The sequence below is a fragment of the Leptonychotes weddellii genome, chromosome X (genome assembly GCF_054177405.1).
Source record: "Leptonychotes weddellii isolate Sample4059 chromosome X, ASM5417740v2, whole genome shotgun sequence".
NCBI lineage: Eukaryota > Metazoa > Chordata > Mammalia > Carnivora > Phocidae > Leptonychotes > Leptonychotes weddellii.
Window position 1 is genome coordinate 3,983,690 of NC_138385.1, and position 8,052 is coordinate 3,991,741.

Consider the following 8,052-nt stretch of genomic DNA (forward strand, 5'->3'; position numbering starts at 1 on the left):
TCAATAAAACATGCGTGAACCTGATTTGTACCATAATTGGGCAGAAGCTTTGAGAGCTAGGATGCAATCCCCCTATCATCTGCCCATTTGGCAGAGATCACGGAATCAGGTGTTGTGATGGAGGCTCCATCAGCCTGGAGGACCAACATGAGCCAGAGGCTCCCTACCCACTTGCGCTGAACATGTAGCATGAGCAAGAAACAAACATTTGTTGTGTGAAGTCACTGGTAATTAGGAGTGGTCTGTCTGCAGCATAAACTAGCCAAGCCTGACTGATAATAGGCCACAAGACAGCCAGATTTTCATCTACCATCACAGGGAGTCAACAAACAATACTTAAAATAATGAATCAAGTAATAGCAGTATGAACATATTATATAAAATACAAAGGTAAATACCAAAAACAATAGCTAAAACCATTAAAAAGTGGTTGCTCCAGAGGAACAGGCTTCAGAGGGAGCAATGCTGACCTGATTGTTTTTGTTCTCACTGTTGTTATAAGCCTGATTTTTAAAAATTATTTGTACCAAAGCATTGATAAAAATTATTTTAAATCATCATTCTAGTGGGGATCCAGTATAAGGAGCAAGATACAGGTAGCAGCAAGGCTGTAATATGAATTTCCTCGCCAGTGCTCAGGACTCCCAGTGAGGAAAACATTGTTTTTAATAGAGAAACTCAATTACCCCATGACCCTTCTGACAGGTTCCTTCAGATTAAACACTAACTCTAAACATTTTGTAGGACTTTCACCTCCAGGACCATGATTTCCAAAGCACCAATGATAAAAACAAAAGAAACAGATGAATGAAGAGTTGGGTGTTTTGTTTTTTGTGGTTTTTTTTGAAGAGTTTTTATACTGAGTGATCAGGGATACTCAGAATCAGTCTGTCAGAAGGACTGGGAAATGGTATTATAAAACCATCATGCTAAATTCCAGAAACTATTCTTCTCTCCAAGGGCCGAGTAGAAAGGGGCTCCTCAGGGGCAGCTCTGTGACAACCGGACACCTGTCCAAATAGACCCTAACACCTCCTTGCAGAGATTTTTCTTCCTGAGAGAGTCTCTTTGCTTAAAGAATTTGTGCTGTGCTTCTTTAACAGAGCAATACCTCCTCCCCCTCAATAATTAGCGAGAGAGAGCAGCCCAGGAAGGGCCCGCCCATCTCACAGCAAAGTAATACAGAGATGAAGCAACATGAATAATGGCTATTTCATCAACCAGAAGAGCACTACTGAAGCACCAGGAGAGAGGACCTCCAGTGAACGCCGCGTCTCCATAGCAGCCCAACCATGCTCCCTGTCCGAGCGTGGCACCCATTTGGAAGATGGTGTGTTAGCAGTAAGAACAGTGCTTGTGGCTTTGGACCAGTGGGTAATGCTACATATGTCTGGGTCAGGGTGTACTGGGAACAACAGCTCCAGACTCTCAACGCCCAGTGCATTTTCTTTCTTCCTTTCTTTCTTTCTTTTCTTTTCTTTTCTTTTCTTTCTTTCTTTCTTTTTTATTTTTTATTTTTTTTAAAGATTTTATTTCTTTCTTTGACAGAGAGAGACACAGCGAGAGAGGGAACACAAGCAGGGGGAGTGGGAGAGAGAGAAGCAGGCCCCCCGAGGAGCAGGGAGCCCGATGCGGGACTCGATCCCAGGACCCTGGGATCATGACTTGAGCCGAAGGCAGATGCTTAATGACTGAGCCACCCAGGTGCCCCCGCCCAGTGCATTCTTAAATGGCTCGATCTTTGGCTGCTCTTGCAAGCCTACTCATCTGATCATGGCTGCTTGTGAAGTAGAACCACATACATGAGCCAAACTGCTCCTTTGTATCAGAATTGGAAGTGAGGTGTTCACACTTAGTTTTAAATACGGATCTCTGTATGTTCTGGGACATGACAATATTTCCAAGACAGTAATGAAATCAAACTGTAAATTTCTGACTGGGGAGTAGGTGCAAAACTATCCAACTTTGCTATCCTTCCTTCCCAACCTTTCCTCCAAACCAAATCTCTCCCTTCCCTAAGCCAAAGATATACCACATACATTTCAGACTACTGCAGAGCTCTAGTTCCAAGCCATACAGGATGCTCTAACCTCTGACTTACGAGGTCCCTAGGGCTGAGGATCACAGTTTTGGTTTTAATAGCTTTGTCTTCCACCTCCTGCTAAACTAAAGTTCTAGGAATGTCAACAGAATTGTTACCATGGATCCAACCTCTTGAATTCACGGGATACCCAAATCAACTTCAGAGAGTAAAAAACTCAACTCTTAAAAATCTGACCCACATCTACCTCCCAGTCTTTACTCAAGTAGCTTCCTGCCAACACGCACACCACACTCCACTGTACTACATTGCTTGTGATTCCCCAAGCCAATCGTGTATTTTCCTGCCCTCAACCTCTGTTCATGCCAGTGCCCTGACCTGGAATTTTCTAGCCAGCGCTTAGTGTTACAGTTATTTGTTGATGTGTCTTCCTCTCTTACTAGACTGTAAGACAACCAGAGAGCAGGGACTGGGCCTGTCTCATCTGTGTATTCCCAGCACTCAGCATAGCTCCTAGGCAACAAAAGGTACTCAATACATTTGTGCTAAAAAATCTTAACAGGTACCACAAACCATTTGCCAATTTCTTAAAGTAACAAATGTACCAACTGAAGCGTACTAGTCCACACGATGCTTCAAAATGGTCAGTATGAAGGCTTGTATACCCCATATAGGACCTAAAGAGCCTAAACAAACAAACAAATTGGGATGCTCTCAGATCCCAGCTTAAAAGAGAGAGAGAGAGAGAGAGACAAAGGAAAACCTTATTTCTCAAAATACTACTTCAGGGTGGCCAGAGGCATGAGGAGCTCATGGATGTCTTCTAACCCCAAAACAAAGGTACAATGTATGTTTCTGGGACCTCTGGGAGCCTGGAGCAAATGACCACTCTAGATGGGATTCTGTTTCTCACCCAGGCATTGAGAAATCAGAAATGTGGCAGGAGAACATAGCCATAGTTCTTAAGTAATGGATCTGCGATGCTCATTGAGTTGAAACAAATGCAGAATAAGTGGAAACAAAGTATACTCTCCCCCCTCAACGCAAAAGGGTGGCCCAGGAGTCCAGGTGGCCCACAGCAACACCAAGGATGGCCTACGAGCGAACTAAAAGACCAAACTCTAACATTTACCACATCCACAGGGCAGAAATGCCACAACAGCTCCTCCAAACCCCCGTGAATTGGTCTGAGGGCTTTAAGCACCACAGATGTCATTAAGAACTTTTAAATTAGATATGCTGTGGGTAATATAGAAATGACAGAGTGCTATTTACACCATAGGTCAAACGCCACCCGACTTTAGACGTCACCAGAGTCTGCTGATAGGTACCTTTAGACATAATTTTTACCCAAAAGTCTGTTGCCCTGAAAGAAAAATGCCACCTGCGAGCCTCTACATTAAGTGGCGGAAGGCAGGGGTAGAGAAAGAAGTGGTGTGGGAGAGAGGGCCAGCGGGCTGACCACAGTCACTGGTATTCATGTAATGGCACTTGTCTGGCCTTCCCAAGGACCATGAAGTAAATCCAGCTACCATCTGCCAAAAGCAGGAGCAATTCAAGTCCATTTGCCAGAAGGGCAAGGACAAATTCCGTGGGTATGGAAAGAAACATCACCTTTGGGTCCTAAAGAGGGACCTGGGCAGAGTGACTATTAGGAAAACAAAAAGGAGACAACTATTTTTTTTTTAAAGATTTTTTATTTATTTATTTGAGAGAGAGAGAATGAGAGACAGAGAGCATGAGAGGGAGGAGGGTCAGAGGGAGAAGCAGACTCCCTGCTGAGCAGGGAGCCCGATGCGGGACTCGATCCCGGGACTCCAGGATCATGACCTGAGCCAAAGGCAGTCACTTAACCAACTGAGCCACCCAGGCGCCCCGGAGACAACTATTTTAAAAAGATACATGATGGTGCCTCTTTAATATTCACAGTATCCTGTGCTGAAGGTTAGAAGGTATTTAGAAAATAATCAATAACCTTCTCTAAGAGCTTTTGGGGAAAATGGTGGTAACCCTTTTGTCGGCTTCTCCTCGGCCATGTGCCAATGACACACGGCAGCTCTGAATTTCTCCCAATGACAATTCACCCTGGAGAAACTATTTCACACTGGACTGCAGAGGAAAGAGAAAATTGTCAAAAAGCTAGAGCTGCCAGATTTTGCTAATAAATCTGGACAGTTAGCTGTTTGTTACCACATAGCATTTTATTTCATAGGAGGCTGGCAAATCCCTTGTGGCTTCCTCAGTTGATGCTTCCTCGAGAGAGGAGGCAGGAATTGTGAGTGGGTTCAAACCCAAGTGAGGTACAAGATGTCCACTGTTTTCCATGGATGTGTAACTGGATTATGGGATAAAGTAGACCATTTCCCATGTTTTACAGCAGAACTTTCATAGTGATAGTGAGGACTCCAAAGACTTCAATGCCAGAAGAGCAGGAAAAGGAGAATGAGCACAGATCAAACAGACTCAGAACTTGGAGGACCACAGAGTTGTCCCCAGTAGGGCTTACTGACCAAGTTACAACGATTGAAAAAAAATAATGACAAACAAAAGCTAGCTATTTCAGAATGCAATCTGGTTAGGAAAGACCCTGCAGCAGTGGCAACACTAATCATCAGCCCCAGGTTTCCACAAGGTTTTAGTTGGATTAGACCCTAGCTGGCAGCAAGCCAGACAGAGTCCAGCACCCCAGGAAAGGCCCAGTCAAGCCTAGGCTGCACGTCAGAGACCCAACCAAGGAGGAGAGCCTTCAGTGGGTTCCTGGAGCACATCCCAGCTTCACCCACACTATCATGTCAACAGGAAGGCTGCAGATTCATAAGCCCCCATGGGATTCAGGGGCTCTTCCCACGGGTACTTAATACTTGAGGTATCAGACTAATTCCAGATATTTACCGGTTGGGGGGGCGTGGCTTCTATCCTGCCAACCCTTAGTTCTTGATGCTTCAAGTACGAAGAGTCACTGAGTCTTCTGGCTGCTGACATTTGCGTACCTACCCTGATAGGGGCTAGGGCAACAACAATCTGACAATCAGGTGGCAGGACTGGAATGCAGGGTCTACCTCACCACTGTGCTCTGCCAAGAAGGTCATCCATCCACCATGTGGGGCATCCAGTGCCATGTAAAGAAATGGAATTCAGCCTTTGATTCAATGACCCTAGGGCATTAGCTCACATTATAACAATATCTAAATGATACCAACAGATAAAAAACCTAGCATTAACATTTCAGTGTCAGTGGCCTCAAAGAAAGCCTCAACATATGTACCAGATGGATTCACTCTTTTAGATTTAGTTCCCTTCTCTCAGCAAACTCCTGCAATACCAAAGGAATAATTACTGCTCAGTGGAATACTGCAGAGTGCTAGCCAAAAAATAAAGTCACATCAATTTAAACTGGCAAATGTGAATTTTTGGAAGAGAAAAGTATTCTCTTTCCAGAGGCAATTATTTGTCTCTTCAGAAATGTTTGCCAATATAAAATCCCCCTCCCCCACTGTGGAACTCAAAAAATGAGAATCTCAGCAGTGTATCTGCTTGGAAGGGGCTGGAAGGCGCCAGGCAGAGGGCAGAGATGGCTTTGCATGGAGCCCCATGCATTGCTAAAGGGTGGACAACATAAATCTAAAACTCATGTGCAGCTGAAGGCATACTCCCAAAGGAAATGGCAGGATGATTACCATTTTCTTCATGTATGCCCCACCTGACAATTACAAAGCACTTTTGTATCCATTCTCTGACCAGAGCCACCCAACATCTCTGCAAGGTAGGGAGGGCAAGAACTGTTAGGTTCCTTTTGCAGCTGAAGAAGCTGCGGTGGGACTGCTGGAACAGCCGTCTGATGGACCTCGCTTCAGACCTGCCTCTGTCTCACAACCATGGCATCGCCCAGGTGGCAGTGGACATATTTCACCTCTCCACTGGCCACCACACCTCAACCACACCAGCCCCTGCTCTTAATTCATCAAGGAAAACTGCCTGTATCTTAGGTTTGGAGGCAGCTATGCGGAGCCGTTCACATCCACACCCAACTGCCTCCTGCTCGAGGCTGCCAGCAGGTCTAGTCGAACTGTCACTGGGCACGACAGGAAGCACCTAAGAAGGAAGGAGTAATGGCCCCATGGCTACAGCTTCCCCACACCCCAAAGAGCCACCAAAGCACTAACAGCCACCTGGTACCTCAAAGAGCCATGATTCACCCCCACCCCACCCCCATCCACATAGACATTTAGAACATCTGTCAACAGTATCACTCTTAGACTGGAATAGCCAGGTCCCTGCCCTAGGCATGACACTTTACAGGGCCTGCCTCTGGCCCTGCTTTAGCCACACCACTCCCCATACAGCAAGGAGACTATGGGGTCAAGGGACTTGCCTACTCAAACTCTATGCTTCCCTCTTCTATAGTATACTCTCAGAATATCCAAGACCTTGAACTCCCTGGCCATATATCCCAAGCCTGTGCCATGGCCTGTGCCATCCTCTTCCCTAGCTCTGTCTTCCCAAGGATGGGCACAACCCTAGGCCTAAGGGGTTACGGGGGATGGCCATGGGACAGCTGTTGCCCTTCAACCCAGTAAGGCTGGAGTTTGAACATTTGGGCTATAATAATACTTCCCAAACTTGAATGTGATTGTGAATCACTGGAATCTTATTAAAATCCAGATCCTGGTTAAGGGGCACCTGGGGGGCTCAGTCGGTTAAGCATCTGACTCTTGATTTCAGCTCCAGTCATGATGTCAGGGTCATGAGATAGAGCCCCACATTGGGCTCTGTGCTGAGCACGGAGCCTGCTTAAGATTCTCTCTCTCCTTCTCCCACACATTCTCTCTCTCTCAAAAAAAAAAAAAAAAAAAAATCCAGATAATCCAGGTTAAGTAGGCCTAGAGTGGGCCCTGAGAGTCCATAGTTCTAACAAGTTCTGAGGCAATGCTGATGCTCTAGACTGGGACTTTGTGGAGCAAAGCTTGTGTCTATAGGCATGTGCAGAAGGCCCCTCAGGGTAAGGACAGAGCCAAGAGATTGGACAAAAGGGGGAGTTGGCTGTCAGTGCGCCCTTGTCCCAGGCCCACCAAAGTTAGGAGTGGCCTTGTCTTTCATCATGTCAAGAAGTATCAAGAGTATGTCAACCATCTCTGGACACCAAAGGAAAATGGTCAAGTGGGAAATACCATTTGTTCCTCCTTCAAAGCCCCGACATCCCTTCCATCATCACCTCCCATGCCAGAAACTGGAAGACTACCCCTGTGACCCTACACAATGACATGCGTCAATTTCCAATATCAACTGTCTCCTTCCATGGACATTCACACAGTGGTTTACTCCCTGCCACCGTATCTGGCTCTCAGAAATCATATATTCCACCTTGCTCTGGTCAGTACAAAGACTAGAGACACAGAATTCAAGAAAGCTGGAGAAGAGATACTAGATTCTTAATGACAACATACCTTCTACCAAGTAATCCCATGTACTCCCTGGCCTGAGGGGGAAGGCAGGACACTAGGCAGACCTGACCCATGTGCTGGTATGGACTAACACATAGCTGAGAGGCCATAAAGCCCCAGCCTCAGTCACTGGTCCACTAATTAGTTTGGGACAATCAACATTCAAGCTACCACACCCACGTGAGCAAGCCTGGAGTTTTTTCTGCCTTTTATCATTGTAAAGAGAAGGGTAAAAATAAAAATAGACACAAAACCACAGAAATATTGTTTAATTGGAATATTCAACTGGGGAAGCAAACTACCAAATGCATTCCAAAAGTAAGGTTTTCAAAACTTTTTCAACATGAAATCACTTAAATCCAGTGGTAGTGTGGGCTCATATAAAACAAATGAAAACAAAACTTCCTGTGGCGTATGAGATGGGGGTTGGCAGCGCAAAGCCATGTTTCCTTAGGACCCATTGACTGATATACACAGAGGCCCCCAGGGTAGCTCCAAGAAACCTCTAGTACTCCAAAGGGCCCCCTTTGGAAATCACCAATGAAGCACATGTAACTTCTAAAGGTCAGA